This window comes from Fundulus heteroclitus, chromosome 21 (assembly GCF_011125445.2).
Source record: "Fundulus heteroclitus isolate FHET01 chromosome 21, MU-UCD_Fhet_4.1, whole genome shotgun sequence".
Classification (NCBI taxonomy): Eukaryota; Metazoa; Chordata; class Actinopteri; order Cyprinodontiformes; family Fundulidae; genus Fundulus; species Fundulus heteroclitus.
Window position 1 is genome coordinate 30,086,100 of NC_046381.1, and position 20,831 is coordinate 30,106,930.

The 20,831-nt window shown below is 42.6% G+C and overlaps 1 protein-coding gene and 1 long non-coding RNA gene across 2 annotated transcripts in view; one reads left to right on the forward strand and one right to left on the reverse strand.

The window, feature by feature from the left end:
* The window catches only part of armc4 (armadillo repeat containing 4), a 212,094-nt gene that overhangs the window by 84,277 nt on the left and 106,986 nt on the right, over positions 1-20,831 (forward strand). The window lies entirely within an intron of this gene.
* On the reverse strand, positions 8,966-9,974 carry LOC110366924. The gene is made up of 3 exons (XR_002427091.2): positions 9,550-9,974; positions 9,138-9,449; positions 8,966-9,043 (listed from the first exon to the last, which is right to left on the reverse strand). It is a non-coding gene; the product is annotated as an uncharacterized LOC110366924 (long non-coding RNA).

Below are 20,831 nucleotides of genomic sequence, written 5' to 3' on the forward strand. Positions count from 1 at the left end.
ACTAAGAGGCAAAAACATAGTCAGTAGTTTATCATTAACATGGGCCTGAGCAGTACTTACACTAACATGTCCACAAAAATGACATTTGGGTTTTTAATAAGCCCTTAAGGTGAATATCTGCCCTTCTTCCTGCCGACATAGAGGAACCAGATTATGTGAAGGAATCTACATTGGCACAGCACCTGGATGACCTCAACCTGGCTAGTTTTCCTCACCAATAAACAAACACAACAAGAGAGGCAGTAACCAATCAACAGTGAATCTCCCATTCAGCTGGTGTCATGATTCAATGAGCAACAGGGGTGTGAGGAGAAAGGAGCCAGGCTGAATCTGAGCAGAAGGTATATCCCTATACACTTCAGAATTCATCCGGCTGCTTCTGTCTTTTGTCACATCATCAATAAACACAAGTAGCCCAGTGCCATTAGAAGCCATGCATGCCCAAGCCATCACACTGCCTCTACCATGTTTTACAGAAAACGTGGTGTGCTTTGGATCATGAGCTGTTCCAATTCTAATCCAAACTTTCTTCTTCCCATCATTCTGGTACAAGTTGATCTTAGTCTTATCTGAACAAAGAATGCTGTTCTAGAACTAGTGTTACACCGATACCGATACCAGTATCGCACAGGGCCCCGATCTAGCACTAATATGGTGGTATCAGCGAGTACCAACAAATAGGACACCGATACCATTTTGATGTTTGTATATTACTTGAAAGCAGCCATCTCTCTCCTGACTAGTATTATACATCTTATATAAGTTCATGAAAGTTGCATTATTTGGCATTTGAGAGCCAAAAGTCAGGGTTTAAAAGAGATTATTCAATTATTATGTAATGAATCACGGCAGCGGACCCAGAATTCAGGCAAACCAGCAGAGGTTCTTTAAAAAAAGAATTTATTAAACAATCAAAAAAATCAAGAAGACTACTGAAAAAAATCCAGAACTTCACGGGAACAGAAACTGACAGGTAAGGTGACCGAATAGCTCAGGGTCTGTAGAGGGAAAAACAAGGTCAAAAATCCAAAAACAAAACCGGACATGAGATCAGGGGTCCATTCTTCGTACGTCGCTAACTCAGTTAGCTGGATTTCATTGTTGAGGATTTGGCATGATCTTGGATCGTTTGGTTCTTCGAAACTCACCCCGGACTTGCTGTCATAGCAACATGTGCGCAAAGTTGAGCCTGCTCCCGAGCAGGCTTATTTCATGTAAACAGGATTAGATCGTAGCGGAGGAGATAGTGAAGTCTGTGTCTAGCCAGCGCACTTGGACCACCTAGTGGCAGAGGAAGGGGCAGAATTGTGGAACACCATTTTTTTTTTATGTTCAATAAAAGATGAAACAAATAATGCTTTGTTCCTATCATTTTATTTAAACAATTATTTATAAAGAAATGTCAGCAAGTCATCTTTTGCCTGCAGTAAGAGATAGTTATGTAAAGTCAGCAATACTACTATGTGTAAAATGGTGTATTAGAATTTACTCTGAAGGTCCTTTTGAAGCAACTCGATCTCTAGTGCAGTTTTTCTCTTTTTCACGTTGTGAAGTTCAATTTCTCCTCTTAATTTGTATTTTTTTTCAGGTTAAAATACTTTTTCTTTTGTTGAAGATGCCGTTAATATAGGGAACAGATGGCACCTTGAGTCATTTTGTGAAAAAAAAGAAAAAGGGTTAAACATGTAAAAGTAAAAAGAACCCGATTTTTTTCCAGCCTTCTTATTGGTGGCTGTTAAAAAGAGACAAACATAATTTAACAGTGGCTTTTAAAAAATAGGAAGAAGTTGCTTTTTAAAATACAGTATAATAATTAAAGGCTATCATTTGGTAGAATATTCTTGTACTTCACTTTTTCCCCATGTTCTAGTGGCTCCCATGGAGGATCTGACATAAAAGAACAAAGTACTTATGAAATTATTAAAATGCAAAAATTCATACTGTAGAAAGTGATAGAAACATCTACCATGGACAGTATTTACAATTTAATTTGTCTGCTGCTGTTTGCCAGCCCTCTCACCTGGCTTTAGCAGACTTTGAGATGTTCCCTGTCGTTTTAATTGACTCAAATTCGGCATAACCTTCTTTTAAAAGCTCTTGTTCTGCTGGAAAAAAAACTGTGGGCGTTCTTTGGCCATGCTGAACAGCCAATAGCGACACTGCTGATCATTGTTTCTACTATTGATACATTTCCCCTTTTAAACAAACGCATGAACGCGCAGTTGTCTCAGATAACTCAATCCAGCCATACTAATCATAAACAACAGGTGTGTTTGAAGAACCCAATTAGCCGGATTATGATTAGCCCGATGAAATCATCTTGGATGTGTCATTTGATCTTGGATGTTTTAAGCAATGTACGAAGAACGGACCCCAGGATCTGACTCACCCATAAACACGACAAGGCTACCTGGCGCTGAACAAAGGAGTGAAGCAGGAATAAATAGGGGACTGAGCAGGTAAACCGAGTAGAAACCAATTACAGAAACCAGGTGGAACTAATCAAAAGAAGGGAAGTGAAGCTAAGATGGACTGAACGGAACACAAGCCTATAATGCAAACCAGAACTATTACTAGGATTAGAACCATGATAAGGTACAGAATATAAATAATCACTAAGACTGGGCCTCCCTACTGAAGCTGCTACCCCCGCGACCCGACCCCGGATAAGCGGAAGAAGACGGACGGACGGACAGACGGACTAAGACTAAAACTCATGACATGACAGGATAAACTACAACCGTACACAAGCTATAAAAGAATCCAAACAAGACACAAACCAAAACAAAACCTGAGGCAGGAGAGAGGCCTAACTGATTAAAAAACAAACCAAAACAAAACCCAGAATATGACATATTAATGTAATCTTACTGTCTTACTGTTGCACTATTATTATACATGTTATAATTTCACGAATGTTGCACTATTTTGGCCTTTGAGAGCCAAAAGTTTATTCAACTTTTGTCACCCATTCCAGGTAGGCAATAAAAAGTTCTAGTACCCTAAGTAGTATGCAGTTCCACATATATACACGCACACACATCAATTTCAAACAGATGGTATCGGTCAATACTGCACAGCCAGGTATCGGTATCGGGGCCAAAAAATGGCATCGGCGCAACACTATCTAGAACTGGGCTGGCTTCTTCATGTGTTTTTTGGCAAAGCCAATTCTGGCCTTTCTATTTTTGAGGCTGATTAATGGTTTGCCCCTTGCATCTTGGTGAATACTTCATACTTACTCTCACAAAGTCTTCTTTTTATGGTAAACTTAGATACTGATACACTTGAGTGGATGTTGTTAAGGGGCTTTTCTTCACCATGGAAAGGATTCTGCGATCATCCACTGATGTTATCTTCTGTGAATTTCCAGGCCTTTTTGAGTTTCCAAGCTCACCAGTGCACTCTTTTTTTCTCAGAATGTACCAAGCTGTTGATTTGGCCACCCTTAACATTTCTGCTATCTCTCAGATGGATTTCTTCTTTTTTTCAGTCTCAGGATGGTTGTTTCACCTCCACTGAGAGCTCCTTTGACTGCATGTTGTGTTCACAGCAACAGCTTCCAAATGCAAACACCACACCTGGAATCAACTCCAGAACTTTTAACTGCTTGATTGATGACAGGTTAATGAGGGAAGAACCCATGCAGCCTTGATATTTATTTTGCAGTCTTCTGAGTCAATTGTCCAGTTACTTTTGGTCTCTTGAAAGAGAGGCTGCTACGTATTAAAGAGGTGTAATTCCTAAACCCTTGCTCTCCAATTTGAATGTGAATAGTCTGAAATTACAGCTGAGAGTCTGCATTTTAAGCCCATATTGATTATATAATTGTATCCGGAATATGTTTTCATAAACAGCTAAAATAACAAAACTTGTGTCACTGTCCAAATATTTCTGGGCCTAACTGTATATCCTTAGCAGACTTGCTAGATATTATGTTTAAAGATCAGCATCTTATTAGCTGATACAGCTTGAGTTACTTTTTAACTGAATGTGTGACTCAGGGCAGAGCTGTGATGGACTGAAGACACATCCTGTCCTGTGTTGACCATCAATAAGGAACCATAAACACTTAGACCCTTCCTTTGGGTGAAATTATTCCTCCCACCCACTGTCTGTCTGAGGTTTTCCCTTCAGATTAAAGCCTTCTTGTGTTTGTGCAGAACTCATCATTGCTCTGACTGTCTTCCTGTTCATCGGTTTTCCACTCTTTCCTTTCTCATCTTTGTCTCCTTCTGTCTGCAAACATCTATTAACAAAGTATTATTTATGATGATAAACATCTCAGGTGTTATGTTTTACATGTCTTGAACTGCTTCTGATGTCAGATTATCTTCTCCTCAGCCTCCATCTTCCTTTACCTTGTTCTTTTCCGCCTTTCCTTTCGATCAGCCTTTGAATAAGAAGGAATTGAAGCTGTAAGTGTCACAAACTGCTGTTGAGGACCCAAAGTGCGGCAGGGATGGTACAGAGCCTTAGTGAGGTGATGATATATAGATATATAGTTTAAAAATCGATGATGATATTAGAGTCAGGTGTGTTGAAACAAAGATGCATTTAAGGCTCCATCTGAATACCCTTAATAATAGCTTCTAGCTCCTGCTCCCATCTCCTATTCCTTTACCTTTCACGCGGTCAACTGTAAGAACTCTATTGTGGGGAGGTAAGGAGCTTTGGACTGCTGTGCTAATTTCACACAGTCTTTAACTCCAATATTATTACGTGACGGAAACACACATGGATGATGCGAGTCAAATCCAGGCCTACCGTCTTCCGAGCGGGTTGTGTTTATACGTGGTCACACAAAAGGTTTTTTGTATACCTTAAGGCTTCTCAGAGCCAGTAAAGGATGTTGCAGTGTTCCTAGGCAAAACTAGCCATGGGAGGGAGCATACAAGCTCCTTTCCCTACCTCCTTCCTTACTGACTGCACTAGTCGGACAGCACTAATCATGGCAATCGCTGACACTTCTGCTTTGGCTATATCGTCCTTCTAGCGAGCTATTTTCTTTCTTTTGGTCTTTCTCTCCTGCCATGTTACAGGAAAACAGAATGAGAAAAATCCACATCATTTTTCAATGATCTCTGAAGAGTTTGTTCAGGAACCAGGGTTGGAACGTGGCTGTGTGAACATATGAGTGAATTATGATCTACCTCAGAACAGTGCAGTCAGACAGGTTTCATTTGATGCTCAGATTGTTATGGCTGGCCACAGAACAAAGCAGCTTGAACACATATAATGACGGGCAGCGCCTGATCATGTTCAGGTTCTCCAAGGCCCCAAAGAAAACACTGCCTAGTTCATGGCCCGTGGTGAGACTAATGAAGGTAGCGTTACATTTCTGAGATATCTAGCCAGACATGAGGGTGGAGCTCCTGGGGTCAATCTGGTCTTCTAACCACTCCTGACTATTATGGGCTGTTTGAAGAGGAGCTCAACGACATGTTCTCTCACTGACATAAAATGTTTTACTCTGGTAAATCCAACCTTCCATTGAACAGTTCAGCTATGTGAAATGTGTAGTTTCAGTTTTCTGCTGGAAAACCTGAAACCATTTGAACTGAAAAAGTTTATAAACAATTTTTAAAATCACAGTTTTATCAAAAGGACGTCTTCCAGCTCCTCACTCTTATTTCCCTTTTCTGTGGAGATGGGCTGAGCTGCATAGAGAGTCTCTTGTTCTGCTCCAGATGAGCAGAACTGTTTCTGCTGCTTTCTACTTGGTACTGAGATGTAAAGCAGCCATCAGCTAACCCACCCAATCTATAGACATCCAGACCGTAAAACACATAAGAGTACAACCATCTCACCTTATAGCATAGAGCAGCAGTGAGAACCAGCATTCAGGAGAACATGGCTAATGTCAGCACACTGTTAATAGAAGCTTAACGATCCTCTTCCTCTAAAGCCCCACCACCAAATCTCCAAAGGCTCTGACTGGGATAGTCAGATAAGCTAAATGGTGCAGAGAAAGCACACATCATGTTAATATGACAAACTTCCCATCATGAAAACACTCAGGCCTCACCTGGTTCACAATGGCTCATCAGCTGCTGCTCATTGTGTCTGGAGGCAAAGAACCAGAGGAAGTGATGGAGATGGAGAGAGACATGAGAGAAGAGAGCCTTCAGACCCTGATGGGGACTTGTCTCTGGTCACCAACCCTCATCATCCAGTGGGGAGACCTTCCCATAGCTCTGGTCAGATTATTTCATACCGATGAAATGATGACTTTCTCATGCCGTCTCTCAGCAGGGCTGGAGGCTCATCAGTTCACCTCATTTATAGACTTTGTATCAGTTCAGGATCAGAACTGACATGGAATGTGAGTTCTGCTGGGCATACCTAGCATATCTAAAACAACACAGAGTGTTTTAATGAAAGCAGGTCACTGAAGCAAACTTTCTATAAACTTCTCCTCACTTATTGTTCTGCTGCCAAGGTCCCACTCCAGAAAAAAAAATCCACAGATAATGTAAACCAGTGTTCAGTTTCTACCTGCCTCAGGTGGGACTCTCTCTTCTGACCACGTTCCTGTCCGCGGACCTTTGGGCGTCCTCTCTGATCCCTCATTTTGTGGTCAGTCATGTTTACAACTTCAGTACCGAGCTCACATACACAACGGGCAGATTTCCAGAAGCCTGAGGTCCCCGTTCATTAATCACACAGACATTAAGTAGGACCAATTGTGTAGACCCATTCAGGGCGTGTCCAGTATGATATCAGTGTTCATCACATTGGTGGAGAGGATAATGCTATAATGCATATGTGTCCTAGCTGACACATCTTCCCCTAATCAGAACATGTAGTTGTTCTCTCTGATGGATTTCAGTTGTGAATCATTCAGGTCAAAGAGCAGCTGTAGAAAAGAAAAGTTTAATTTCACAACTTAATGACATTCAGACAACCTAATCAGGGCAGAAGAAGCTTAATTGACCTTAACATTATTAAAAGCACAGCAGAAATTAGACTAACACATTTCATTATGGAACCTCAAAATGATTTCTGAATGTCTTTTGTCAAAATACCTCTAAAATCGGTGGTGTGGTGAACTCGACCATATTCCCTGTTACTCACAAATTAAGAGATAATTTGGACATTAAATGTATTACGTAAAATAGATAACATAAGAGCTCTTAATGGTATGTTTTAATTGATAATTTTCTCTTTACTGAATTATATGGTTGATTAATTGTCTTTTCTTTTTTAAAGGATGAAGCACTTATGTATTAAATAAATGAAATAATGATTGTTTTAGTGCAGACAGTCTGAAGAGAAAATAGATTTGAACATGGTCAGTTGAGAGGATATGGAGCAATATAGGAGCTGTCCAGAGAGAGCAGCTGCTGTCTACAGGAAATGTGGCGAGAAGAAAGAGGAAGTGGAACCAGGTGGTTTGGTTCAACGACCTAGTGCCTGGCGTGAAGGCAATGAGGTGATGGGGGACTTTTTGCTGTTGTTCAGTAAAGGGGGATGTTTCGAAGTTTTTGCAAATGTGATTTGGGTGCTCAGTGCTCAGATCTCGTCTCAAGAAGACACGCTGCGCGGAGCAGAAGAACAAAAGACCCAAGATGGGAAAAAAAGATCAACGAGCCGAGGGGAAGAACACCAGTCTCTGAGAACCACCGAGACTGAGCAGTTACCCACTTTTTTGTGTCTTTCCACGATTCGGGGCTAACGATCTGCAAATCCTGTCAAGAAGAACTGCTGTGGTTTTGATCTGGTTGATGAGAAGAACCTAGATGTTCCAAAGATGAGAGTTGCACCCGGGAGATGTCAGTTCTGAAGCTGAACCAACTTGTCGAGCTGAAGAGACGGACCTCAGACAGAGACATCAAAGTAGGGGCTCAAGGCGTGAGTCTTTGTGAGATGGGCATTAATGAAACATCGTGGTTGCCATCGAGACAATGGAAGTTTTTCAGCTGAACAACTCATTTACCCAGAAATCAAAGACACTTTGGGATTCCATCTGAGGTTTGGGTCAGTTTGCTCCTACAGAAAAGGCCTTTTCTGAATGCATTAGTAAGCAGCCTTAGATAAGAGGTAGGACGTTGATTCAATTTTAACTTGTAATTTGTTAAATTGCTTAATGCTGTTGCTAATTCCCTGCCAAAGCATACTAATTAAAGAAGCATATAAAATGTTATTAGAAGTTGTGGACATTGAATTATTGAGTCAACATTTTTCTGAGTTCTTCTATGATTGTAAAACAGACATGGTGTATGGTTCTAGAGATGTTTAGGAGGTCTTAAAAGGTTGACTGTAGCCCAAACTTTAAACAACACCCTTAGGGACTTTTGAGTTTCTAAAAAATTTACCGATCCAGAAACAAGTGCCGTTGTATAAAAGTAGGAGCCAACGTTAACTAGGACGGTAGTCAGGAAATAGGTGGCCTCAGGCTACTAGGTTGTCTAACCTGTCCACTGAAACAGGTTGTGGTCCTAGGACGGAGGTGGTTAGTGGATCGGCCGTGTCCTACTTATCTAGCTGAAAAGGTCTCACAGAAATTCTAAACAGGGTAATACTTGTTAGATTCAGAGGTCTTTAGAACCCCAGCTAGTCTGAGCTTTAACCCAAAATAGAGGAGGATGTTGCAGGGGGTTTAGCTCTAAGCCGACAAGAAAACTTTTTTTAGTGATTGGTCGGTCAGAGTCCTTTATTACGGCACCTCAGCTCTTCCGACCTCCTCCAACCATCCTTTAGATTGTGCTCCTCTTGGGTTATTTCTTAAGCTTAATTCTCTTGGATAAAAAGTAAAAATCTTTAGGAACCAAAAAGAAGCCCAGTTTCTTTGATTCAGTTCCCTTTGGTGCTCTCTTTTCATTTCAAACTCGGCTGATAAACCTTTAGGCTGCAGCTTCATATTTTACTCTCTGGTTAAAGAGGACAAACTGATCCTGTCATGGTTTTTATATGTTTTGCCCACATGCAGACACAATACGGAAGACAATGCACAGTTTAAGATGTTTTATTTAAGTTCAGACTACAGAGATCAACACTGCTGATGGGATCTGTTGAGGTCTGAACGTCAGTGCTGGAGAAACTGTGGGAAGAAAAGGAAAGTTGTTAAGAGAGATCGAACCAGAGAGAAATCTCCAGAAGCCTAGCCGTTTACCATTTAGTTGGGCAAACCTAACCGGGGAAGTAGTGACGAGGGAACTCTGAACACCGAATGCTCACGGTGGATAGTTGGTGGTTAGCGGCTGGAGGGCGGACTGATGGTAAGTCGGCGAGGGATCCAGAGCAAGCCACGGCAGGCAGGGGTAACAGATGGAGCGGCCAGAGTGCTGAGGAACCAGCAGAATCCATGGAAGGGAACCTCAGGCCCGACTTGGTATCACCAAGTGAGTAAGATGGGGAATGCCAGAGCAACATCTGAGCTTCAGTAATTCTTAAGAAGCTGGTTCGTTGAGCGAGACGCCAAGGCGGGTGAGTAGTCCAAACACAAACTAAGAAAAAGCAGGAGATACAAAAATTAGTCAGATTTCAGAGATACGAAAAAACTCACAAGTTCAGGTTTCCAAGATCTGGTCAGAGGCCACGTCATACCACGACTGGGTAAGGCTCTGACATCATCCATCTGTCTGAGCCTTCCTTAAGAAGCCAGTGAACACTACTCCAAACGAGCCGCAGGTGTGGGCCACGCCCTCCAGCCAACTAGACCCACCTGTGGAGCAGAGTTAGAGCACCGACCAAACAGAGAACCCTGACACTACCCCCCTCCCCCCAACGGTCGCCTCCTAGCGACCCAGGCGATGACATAGATGGGCATGAAGCCCAAAACTCACTGAGCAGGTCCTGGTTGGCCACAGCTGAGCCAGAGACCCATGACCGCGACCTTCCCAATCGACTAGGTATTGGTGTCCTCTACCACGTCGACGGGCATCCACGATCATTTTACTCCCCAGTCTTAGGTTTTCTGGCTACTTTGAGTTTTGTCTTGTCCTGTCAGCTTCTTAGTTTAGGTTTGGATCTGATTTGGATAAAAGAACCGGAGCCGCTCCTTTTATGGCCGCCTGCAGTAAAAGAACAGACAGAGTAGCTGTTATTAAACCTTTACTTAAGAAACCTTCTCTTGATCAAGATGAGTTAGTAAATTACAGACCTATATCTAATCTTCTTTTCTTATCTAAAATTCTTGAGAAAGTAGTTGCTAATCAACTTTGTGAACATTTACAAAGTAATGACCTACTTGAGGAGTTTCAGTCAGGCTTCAGAGCTCATCATAGCACTGAAACAGCTCTGGTGAAGGTCACTAATGATATTCTCATGGCCTCAGATAATGGACTTGTGTCTATACTTGTCCTGTTAGATCTCAGTGCTGCGTTTGATACAGTTGATCACAATATTCTCCTACAAAGACTTGAACATACTGTAGGGATTAAGGGGAAAGCATTAGGCTGGTTTAAATCTTATCTGTCAGACAGATTCCAATTTGTTCATGTTAATAATAAATCTTCCTCAAACTCTAGGGTCACCTGTGGAGTACCACAGGGTTCAGTCCTTGGACCAATTCTCTTTACTATATATATGCTTCCGATAGGCAAAATTATCAGACAGCATGGGATTAATTTCCACTGTTATGCTGATGATACTCAGCTATATTTATCCATAAATCCTGATGAATCCAATCAATTACTTCGACTGCAGTCATGTCTTGATGACATCAAAAGCTGGATGACTTTAAATTTCCTGCATCTAAATTCTGACAAGACCGAAGTTTTAATCTTTGGGCCAGAGTCCTCAAAAAATAAACTTCTTAACCAATCACTTAATCTGGGTGGCATTAACCTGGCCTCTGGTAATAAAGTAAAAAATCTTGGTGTTATTTTTGACCAAGACATGTCATTTAAATCCCATATTAAACAGGTTTCCAGAGTTTCCTTTTTTCACCTCCGGAATATCGCCAAAATTAGAAACATTCTGTCCAGGAGTGATGCTGAAAAACTGATCCATGCATTTGTTACTTCAAGGCTGGACTATTGTAATTCTTTACTATCAGGAAGTCCACAAAATGCAGTTCAAAGCCTTCAGCTGATCCAAAATGCTGCAGCAAGAGTTCTGATGAAAATCAACAAGAGGGATCATATTTCTCCAATTTTAGCTTCCCTTCATTGGCTTCCTGTTAAATCAAGAATAGAATTTAAAATTCTTCTTCTAACGTATAAAGCCCTTAATAATCAAACTCCATCATATATCAGAGCTCTGATTACCCCGTATGTTCCTAACAGAGCACTTCGCTCTCAGACCGCAGGTCTGCTGGTGGTTCCTAGAGTCTCTAAAAGTAGAATGGGAGGCAGATCCTTTAGCTATCAGGCTCCTCTCCTGTGGAACCAACTCCCAGTTTTGGTCCGTGAGGCAGACACCCTGTCTACTTTTAAGACTAGGCTTAAAACTTTTCTTTTTGACAAAAATTATAACTAGTGACTCATGTTACTCTCAGCTACCTTTATAGTTTTACTGCTATAGGCTTAGGTTACTGGAGTATATCAGGATCTAATTTTCTCACTATATTGAGTTCTACTGTTCTTCAATTATGCATTATGTGTTGTCATTTCTGCTTTAACTTTCTGTTCTCTCTCTTTTCTCTTCATAGTAGGTACACCTGGTCTGGCGTTCTGTTAACTGTGACATCATCCAGAGAAGACGGCTCACCCGCTACTACCATCTAATGTAGAACAGATTACTAGATCAATGTGTGCTTCTGTGCTTTTTTGTTTCTCTTGTTGTGTCTCTGTTCTGTCTTCTGTAACCCCAGTCGGTCGAGGCAGATGACCGTTCATACTGAGCCCGGTTCTGCCGGAGGTTTTTTTTCCCGTTAATGGGTGGTTTTTCTTCCCACTGTCGCTTCATGCTTGCTCAGTATGAGGGATTGCAGCAAAGCCATATACAATGCAGATGACTCTTCCTGTGGCTCTACGGTTCCCCAGGAGTGAATGCTGCTTGTCGGGACTTTGATGCAATCAACTGGTTTCCTTATATAGGACATTTTTGACCAATCTGTATAATCTGACCCAATCTGTATAATATGATTGAACTTGACTTTGTAAAGTGCCTTGAGATGACATGTTTCATGATTTGGCGCTATATAAATAAAATTGAATTGAATTGAATTGAATTTATTTCTTGTTTTGAGCACTGATGTCTGGTCTAATTACTTACTCTGCACACCTGCCTAACTCCACCCCTGCTGCAATCACCTCTTACCGGTTTCACCTGCTTCCACCTCCATATAAACTGTTGAGACCAGACATCAGTGCCAGGTCGTCTGTTTGAGTATGGGTGAGTCTCCTCCTGCAAGTTTCTGTTTATTGGTTTGCTTTTGGATTTTTGACCCCTTGTCTCCAGTGATCTGAGCCATCCTGTTCCTGTCTGTTCCTGTCCTGCCTGCCCCGTTGTTTATTTTTGTGACGTTTTTTGGATTGGCAGTCCTTTTTGTTTTTTTCCCTGTTTTGCTTTTTGTTAATAAAAGAAGATCTAACTGAACCTCTGCTGGTCGGGCTGAATTCTGGGTACGCTTTCTCAGTTCATTACAGTTTATGCTTTATTTCTTCAGGTTTTATTCCACAGGATGTTTTTTTTATTTGCCAGCAGCAGTGCTGCCTCACTGTGGGGACAGAGGGTCTTCTGCTAAAAGTTGGGGAATGACTTTAAAACACATGAATGCGTCATGGACAGCAGCTTGGAAAGTGTCCTGAATAGTAAATAAAAGCATTTGCTCACAGAGGAGAAATTCCTCACTAAGTCAGTAAGTGAAGGCAGTGGAGCACCAAGTAGCTCAGCAGATGTTACTGGGACTGTGGTATGTTGGAGCACTGATGACACTGGCAGCCTCGCTTGCTCATTTCACCAGTTTTCTTCCAAAGATGATGAGGACAGATGAAGGAACCGGAGCCGCTCCTTTTATGGCCGCCTGCAGTAAAAGAACAGACAGAGGAGTCGGAGCGCCAGGTGGAGAATCAGAGATTTCATCAACAGAAACAGACAGGAATTCATAAAATCGGACTTGGCTCAATGAAATGAAAACTACAGGAGTTGCCCTTCATTGGCAACATGCAATAGACAGCATTTTAACAAGTTTCTGCCCCCTATCTCCACATTATTTCCGGTTCTTCATCTCTCAGCTTCATCACAGATCTACTGTCCACCTCTGTCTGCTACACGTCTCCCAGCAGTTTGCAGCTACAGCTCAGCTGAGCAGTCTTCAGCAGATTACATCCCTGACAGGCCTAATGTTGTGTGTTTTATAGCGGAGTAAGGTAGGCTTTTCAGAGGGATTTAAACCCTTTGACCTTAAAGCCTACTTCCTCAGTTGGCTCAGACTGGCTCCTAACAGGCTGTGATTTATCTAAACAGATGAGCAGAGCTGAAACTGTTGAAGGCCTGAAAGATGATGTTGGTGGGCAGAGAGGGACAGACTAAAGACATTTCACACACAGCTGTGTTGCTTTATATTTAACTAGAAAGTCAGCATCTTTCTGTGCGACACCAACATGAGTTTGTTTCTGGGATGTTGGAAAAAAAGCTTATTTTCTAGACAAGAGGGTTTATTGTACTGCTGCAGGTATTTAAGAATTTATAGCTAGAAGTGATTTAAAGGATCCCATCTGATTCCTGTTGTCCTTCCTGCTCTGTCCAAGTTTTGGCTCTGTTTCTGCAAGTCCAGTCCAGGCTGTTGAAAAGACCCCCTCCTATTAGCCTCTTTCTCCCCTCCCCACTACATATTTCTCATCTGATTCTTTGTCAAATTACAGATTGGTAAATTTATGCTTCCTGGTGAATGCCCTGCAAAGCGGCTCTCTTGGGTTACTGGATATCAGGCTGTAGCCCAGAGATGGTGTATTAAAGCGTCTCTCTGCACACCACAGACCTGAGTCTCTTGCTCAGAGCCTCATGGGGTATTTTAAAAAGGGATTGTTTTTCAGCCGTCATGCTGCGCTGAATGAGCTCTATTGACATGGTGGCTGAGGAATAAAGAGAAAGCAGAGAGATCTACTGTTAAATTTCAGGCTTAGGTTTCAGGTAATGGATCAGAATTTATTGGTTACCATAAAGGGATGCTTGGACCCAGTCTGGCCCCAGATGCACTGTCTGTAGCTCCCAGCAGGTGGCTTCACTGCTCATCACAACTGCAACCTGGTCAATACTGAGCAAAAGAAGTGCTGTTGGTGATGACACGCTCCTCTGAATGAATAAACAGTCAGTGCTACACAGGTGTGTAGCCATATGTCCTCAGTGGGAATTTATCTATGAACCACCATGGTTTTAAAGCTACCATGAAGAATCATAATCAGAAATACTTTAATAATCCCAGAAGGAAATTACAGTTCCAGTACAACCATCCATTACATACATCACAAACATTTCGGGGGAACGATTGACTGAGGCCTTGCTGCCAAGGACCCCGCCTACGTGGTTAACATAGGGCGCTACCTGTCAGTCTGTGGAAAGATAGGAGCCACAATTGGGGAGGGAGAGGGAAAAAAAGGCATATTTCACACTTTATCCTATTCCATGATACAGTTTGAGATATCAAAAATCCTTGCATGAGAAAAGCACAAAGGAAAAGATGACATTTATGCAGGGGGTTAACCTTGGAGACTACTCGCATGAAGTTCGTATGTTGATGTGAGCGTCAGTTATGTGTGTGTGCTTTGGTGAAAGGTGTTATATTTCCACAAATGCTCTCCATTGTCCTTGATGTTATCACCTGGCCCACAGTTCAGAAAGCATCCACAAATGTCTGCGGAGGAGGAGGGAGCGGGGGGTAGTTCTGAGCTCTCTCGCCATAACATCCTGGGTAATCTTTTTTGATAGGGGAGGCATAATCCCAATACACAATTTGTTATGAGAACAAGCTGCACCAACATTTCCATCAGCTTTAGGTCCTATTGCTGGCTCCATGACAATCCAAAATACAGTAAAAGTAACAATTCTATTATGCTGCTAGAGTGGGAGGAGGGAGGAGGGGTGAAGCTAATCACAACACGATACATTGTTACCTTCAGCTCTCCAAAAATAGCAAAATACCATAAAACAACACCGTTGTAAAACATTAGTTGTATTGGAAATGTATAAATGATACTACCACTTCATAAAACACTTTTTCGATCATCCAGCTGACATTAAAGTGAGGCTTCTACCGGGCTGGAAAAGTGGGGAGAAGGAGGAGGGGGGAAGTGAAACTTTATGTTTACAACACGATAAATTGGTACCTACAGCTCCCCAAAAATGCCCAACCTTTTTTGAACCAAGATCTACTTTTGAAGTTGCAAGTTTGCTGAGATCCACTAGTCTGCTCTCACATTAACATATTTATGTTGACAAATACACAGTCTTATCTGCCAGTCTGCATCAGGAGCAACACCCTAGCCTGATATTTAATGACAAAAAACCTAATTCTAGCTAGTCAAAAGAGGGGAATACTAGAGGTAAATTAAAATAAAATGAACATGTTTACCTCAATGGGACTTCTGACACGGGGAGGAGGATGCCAGGACTCATAGGAAGGGCATTATGAACTGGTTGCAAGCCATAGACAGGTCATAAGGTGGTCATCAGTCATTGTGGCTCTTTACTTGGACTTGATGAATTTCATGTGAGAAAAGGGAGATTCACACAAGTAGGTCGATCCAAAAAGTGCTGTGAAGTTCATGGCAGATTTTCTGAGATTCAGAAATCTCAGAAAATGCCTGCTTTTTGTCTGACAGCAGGCTCCAAAACTCTCCTTTCATACCAGGTGCTGCCCTTGATTGGATTTCAATGTCATTTTGCAATGCAATAATCTCAGTTTCAGCACCACAGCTGTCCAGATGAAAAAGTGAGACTAATTTTGACACAATGTCATCCTCGTCAACATATAAGGGAAACATGTGTATCTCGTAATAGGCTCAATGGATGAAAGTCTGTAAATCGCCTCTCAAACTCGTCCAAGATGCTCTGAACCGTCCAAGATGTCTTTACCTTGAAGCTTCAGGTTAAGTTCATTGAGTAGGCCATTGAGATCTGTGAGAAATGACAAATGTAAGAGCCCCTTGGCATCCACCAGCTTTGGATGTTCACCATGGCTTGACTGCTTCAGGCATCAACTCACAGAATCTTACCAAAAATGTACCCTTTGCTTAGCCATCTTAAGTCTGCATTCAGCAGCAAGTCTGTGTGTTCTGCACCAGCCTCTTCCAGGTGCGCCCAGAATTACGTCCGCCGACAGGGGGGGACGAAGGGGTCAGTTGTCCTGGGCCCAGGACACAGGGGGGGCGGCAAAACTGACACTCTGACCAGCGTGCACAAGCGCTGACTGCAGCAGCTGCACCAAAGTCTCCCTCACGGCACTTTGCTGCTCCCCCTCCTCTCTCGTACCGTCACATGGCTCAGCGGCGCCAGCTAATCAGCACGCAGGCTCAGCCTGGCCCGCCCACTCAGATCTCCCGCGGTGCTGTTCAGACTCGGAGAGAGAGAGAGACTGCACGAGCGGAAAAACATGAACAAGGAAAAAAGCGCTGTTTGTCTAAATTTTAAAACTGTAAATAAAATCAAGCTGTATGTTTTGTAAAACGCCGGTTAAATTCAGTGGAAACACAACAAATTTATGAGCAAGAAAACGTCGAGAGACAGAAACGGAGAGAGGAAACTTCTCTGACCCACAGACTGACGTCACTGACTGAGGCGTTTCAGTCCTCCAGAGAACATCCAGGTAGACAAGAGTGGTCATCTTCAGCAGCAGTTCATGTTAACTTTCAAAGTAGATATTTTCTATGATATGTAACTGGAGCCCACACAGAAAATGTAATTAAGACCTTGAACGAGCCCTGTACATATATCCTATTAAAAAGTGTTATTTAAGATAACAATAGCTAATCCTTTATTTATCCCACAACGGGTAAATTTATAGGATTAAAACAACAGGCAGGTGCACACAACACAGACACAATTACATAAGAGCTGGATTAGGAAAAAAACACTATGAACATAACATTATTATTGTTATTTAATTGTAATAGGCGGCTGAAATGAGTTTTCTCCGTAGTGTGTCTGGGCTCTCCCTTAGAGATAGGGTGAGGAGCTCAGTCATCCGGGGGGGACTCAGAGTAGAGCCGCTGCTCCTCCACGTCGAGAGGAGCCAGTTGAGGTGGCTCGGGCATCTGGTCAGGATGCCTCCTGGACGCCTCCCTGGAGAGGTGTTCCGGGCACGTCCCACTGGGAGGAGGCCCAGGGGAAGACCCAGGACACGCTGGAGGGACTATGTCTCCCGGCTGGCCTGGGAACGCCTTGGGGTTCCTCCTGAGGAGCTGGCCCAAGTGGCTGGGGAGAGGGACGTCTGGGCCTCCCTACTGAAGCTGCTACCCCCGCGACCCGACCCCGGATAAGCGGAAGACAACGGACGGACGGACGGACGGACGGACGGACGGACGAATTGTAATAGTAAAATAAAAAACACAAACCCCGAAAGGTCAACATTTTCATGATACATCAAGCTTAGGGACTGGCTTATATACAGCAGGTCAAAAAAGGCTATATTTTGGCTGCAGTGCTTGCTGTTCTCTTATGAAGAAAAGATCAACTAGTGCACTAAATTCAATAGATGGGTTGAAAATATCCAATATAAAATACAGAGATTTGCAGGGCATGAAGTATACAGTTAAGTTGACTTTTTTTGGTGTGAGTGTGAGTGTGTGTGTGTGTGTGTGTGTGTGTGTGTGTGTGTGTGTGGTGGCGGCAGGTGTAGGAGGGGGGTCCCAAAAAGACTGCGTTGTTCCGTGCCCTAGCAAAGCTGTCAGCTAGCCTGCCCGGAATGATCCTCCTCTGTAGACTCCTGGCCCGTACACTGCACACAATCTTCTTGGCAACATTCATCACGTCTTTCATGTTTAAAATCTTTCCACATAATGACTGCTGGTGGATTATACAGAGGTAGTTCGGGATATCCGGGAAAGATTCACTTCTCTTGCAATGAATCCACTGTTGTGGCCTGTCATCGCTGGAGCACCATTGGTTGTAAGAGAAATGAGCTGGAAACTCCACAAACTCCATAAATGCTTTAAAAATATCTTCACCCTTTGTGTGTCCTTCAAATAGCGAGTAGCTCCTCCCTAGCACTCTTGTCCAAAAACACCGTCCTGATAAGTTCACACAGCTGGGCTATGTCCATCACCGGTCGACTCATCAAACTGGAGGGAGAAACAATCACATTCTTCAATGTATTTTATATTATATTTTATATTCAACAGTTTGAAGTGACTGTGAATAAACTAAAGCAAATCCACCTTTATCCAAAACACCATAAGAAGACTCATTACTGAGGATGTGCAAGGACTCCATCTTTAGCTGCTCACACATCTAAAGAACCCTGATTTTCTTTTTGGGTGGTAATGCTAAGTCCTTCCTTCAAACACAGCATCTGACATGGAAATATTGAACCCGTGGACACCCTGAAGTGTGGTCTGTTCAACAAAGTTGCATCTCTGAGCTGCTGAGCTTTCTTTTGTTCCTACATGCTCTTGAAGAATTCTCCAGTAAAAATAAAAAAAATAAATTTGATAAAAAAATGAAATCCAGTCAGTGTTCTGGGCCCCGTAAAAATATGACCTCTCCTCTACTTAAAATCAGCTTTATTTAGCACCATAACAACCTTGTCCTCAGCTTATGGCTGCAATAAAGTAAAACTGTCATGGTTTTCAGATGACGAGTCCACATGCAGATACGATCGGGAAGCAAGGCACAGTTTTAAGATGTTTATTTAGGAAACAGGCAGGTATAATGGACGGGACTACAGGCAACTTCGACAGGGTCAGAACGTCACGGCTGGAGAGACTGCAAAGAGAAGGAGAGTAAGTGACTCTGAAAGGTGAACCAGGAGAACTACTAGAAGCTGCACTGCTTACCATAAAGCTGGGCGGACCTAACCGGGGAGAAGTAGCGCCGAGGGAACTCTGTGATCCTACTCTGTTGGTGTTAGGCGGCTAGTGGCAGAGGGCGGCAGATGTTACTGGTGAGGGATCCAGAGCGAGCCTCATCGGCAGTGGGTGACAGATGGATTGACCAGAGTGCGAGAAGAGCCAGCAGAATCCGGGAGGGGGAATCTCAGCCCCCGCTGGGTAACATCCAGGGAGTATGAGGGGAGCGCCAGAGCAAAATCTGAGCAGGAGGATTCTGTAGCTCTGTCTCTTCGGACAAGACGTCAAGATGGGTGAGTGCATCCAAGCACCAAAAACTGTGACAAAAACAGGGAGATCCAAAATTAGTCAAAATTCAAAGACGAAAAACTCACGAGCAGGTTTTCAGGAGTTGGGTCACAGGCCACGTCGTACCACGACTGGTTAAGGCTCTGGCGTCTTCCATCTGTCAGCGCTCTGCTTAAGAAGCCAGAGGAAGCCACCTGCAACGAGCTGCAGGTGTGGGCCACGCCCCCTCAGCCAACTAGGCACACCTGAGGAGTAGAATTAGAGCAGAACAACACAGAGAACCCTGACAAAAACCAGGAGAAAAATCTAATTTTAAAAATGTAATTTTGGATTTTTTTATGAATTAGTCATGTGGTTGATGAGACTACAAAAAAGTCCAAGCAGGTAAGGATGTGAAGGGAACATTTTGTGTAGAAATTAATCGGTTTTTGCTCTAAAATATATAAACTCACACTAAATTTGGCATGAGTCTTCAGCATGATGGAATCCAATTTCTTCCTGTTTTTTCTCAGTTCAGGACCAAGGACAGAACCTGACAGATGACCAATTGTTAAAGCCCATCAAGCTGTGATAGCAGTCACCAATGATCACTGTTATCTACATGTCTTGAAGTTCAGCAGCTGCCATGGAGAACAAAACACTAAACTAAATAACTGAGAGCTTTTAGGAGATGGCTTTTAGGAGAAGCCCCAGGGACAGTTAGCATAACTATAGAGAAAGTCAGGGTAACCAAAGCCACACCAACTATAATCTTTGTCAAAAAGGAAGGTTTTAAGCATAGTCCTAAAAGTAGACAGGGTGTCTGCCTCATGGACCAGAACTGGGAGTTGGTTCCACAGGAGGGGAACCTGATAAGTAAAGGACCTGCCTCCCATTATACTTTAGAGACTCTAGGACCACCAGTAGACCTGCAGTCTGAGAGCAAAGTGCTTTGTTAGGAACATACACGGCAATCAGAGCTCTGATATATGATGGAGCTTGATAAGGGCTTTATATGTCAGATAGATCATTTTAAATTCTATTCTTGATTTAACAGGAAGCCAATGAAGGGAAGCAAAAATTGGAGAAATGTGATCCCTCTTGTTGATTTTCATCAGAACTCTTGCTGCAGCATTTTGGATCAGCTGAAGGCTTCGAACTGCATTTTGTGGACTTCCTTATTGTAAAGAATTACAATAGTCCAGCCTTGAAGTAACAAATGCAAGGACTAGTTTTTCAGTGTCACTCTTGGACAGAATATTTCTAATTTTCGCAATACTCCAGAGGTGAAAAGGGGAACTGACATGTCTTGGTCAAAAATAAAACGGGGCTTAAGATCTTTTACTTTTACCAATTTATTGGCATCCGGATTAAGTGATTAACTAAGAAGTTTATTTTTTGAGGACTCTGGTCCAAAGATTACAACTTTTGTCTTGTCAGAATTTAAAAGCAGGAAATTTAAAGTCATCCAGGTTTTGATGTCATCAAGATATGCCTGTTGTCAAAGTCATTGAATGGATTCATCAGGATTTATGGATATAAACTGCTGAGTGTCATCAGTATGACAGTGGAAATGAATCCCATGCTGTGTGATAATTTTGCCAATCGGAAGCATATATATATGTATATATATTAGGGCTGGGCAACGATTAAAATATTTAATTGCGATTA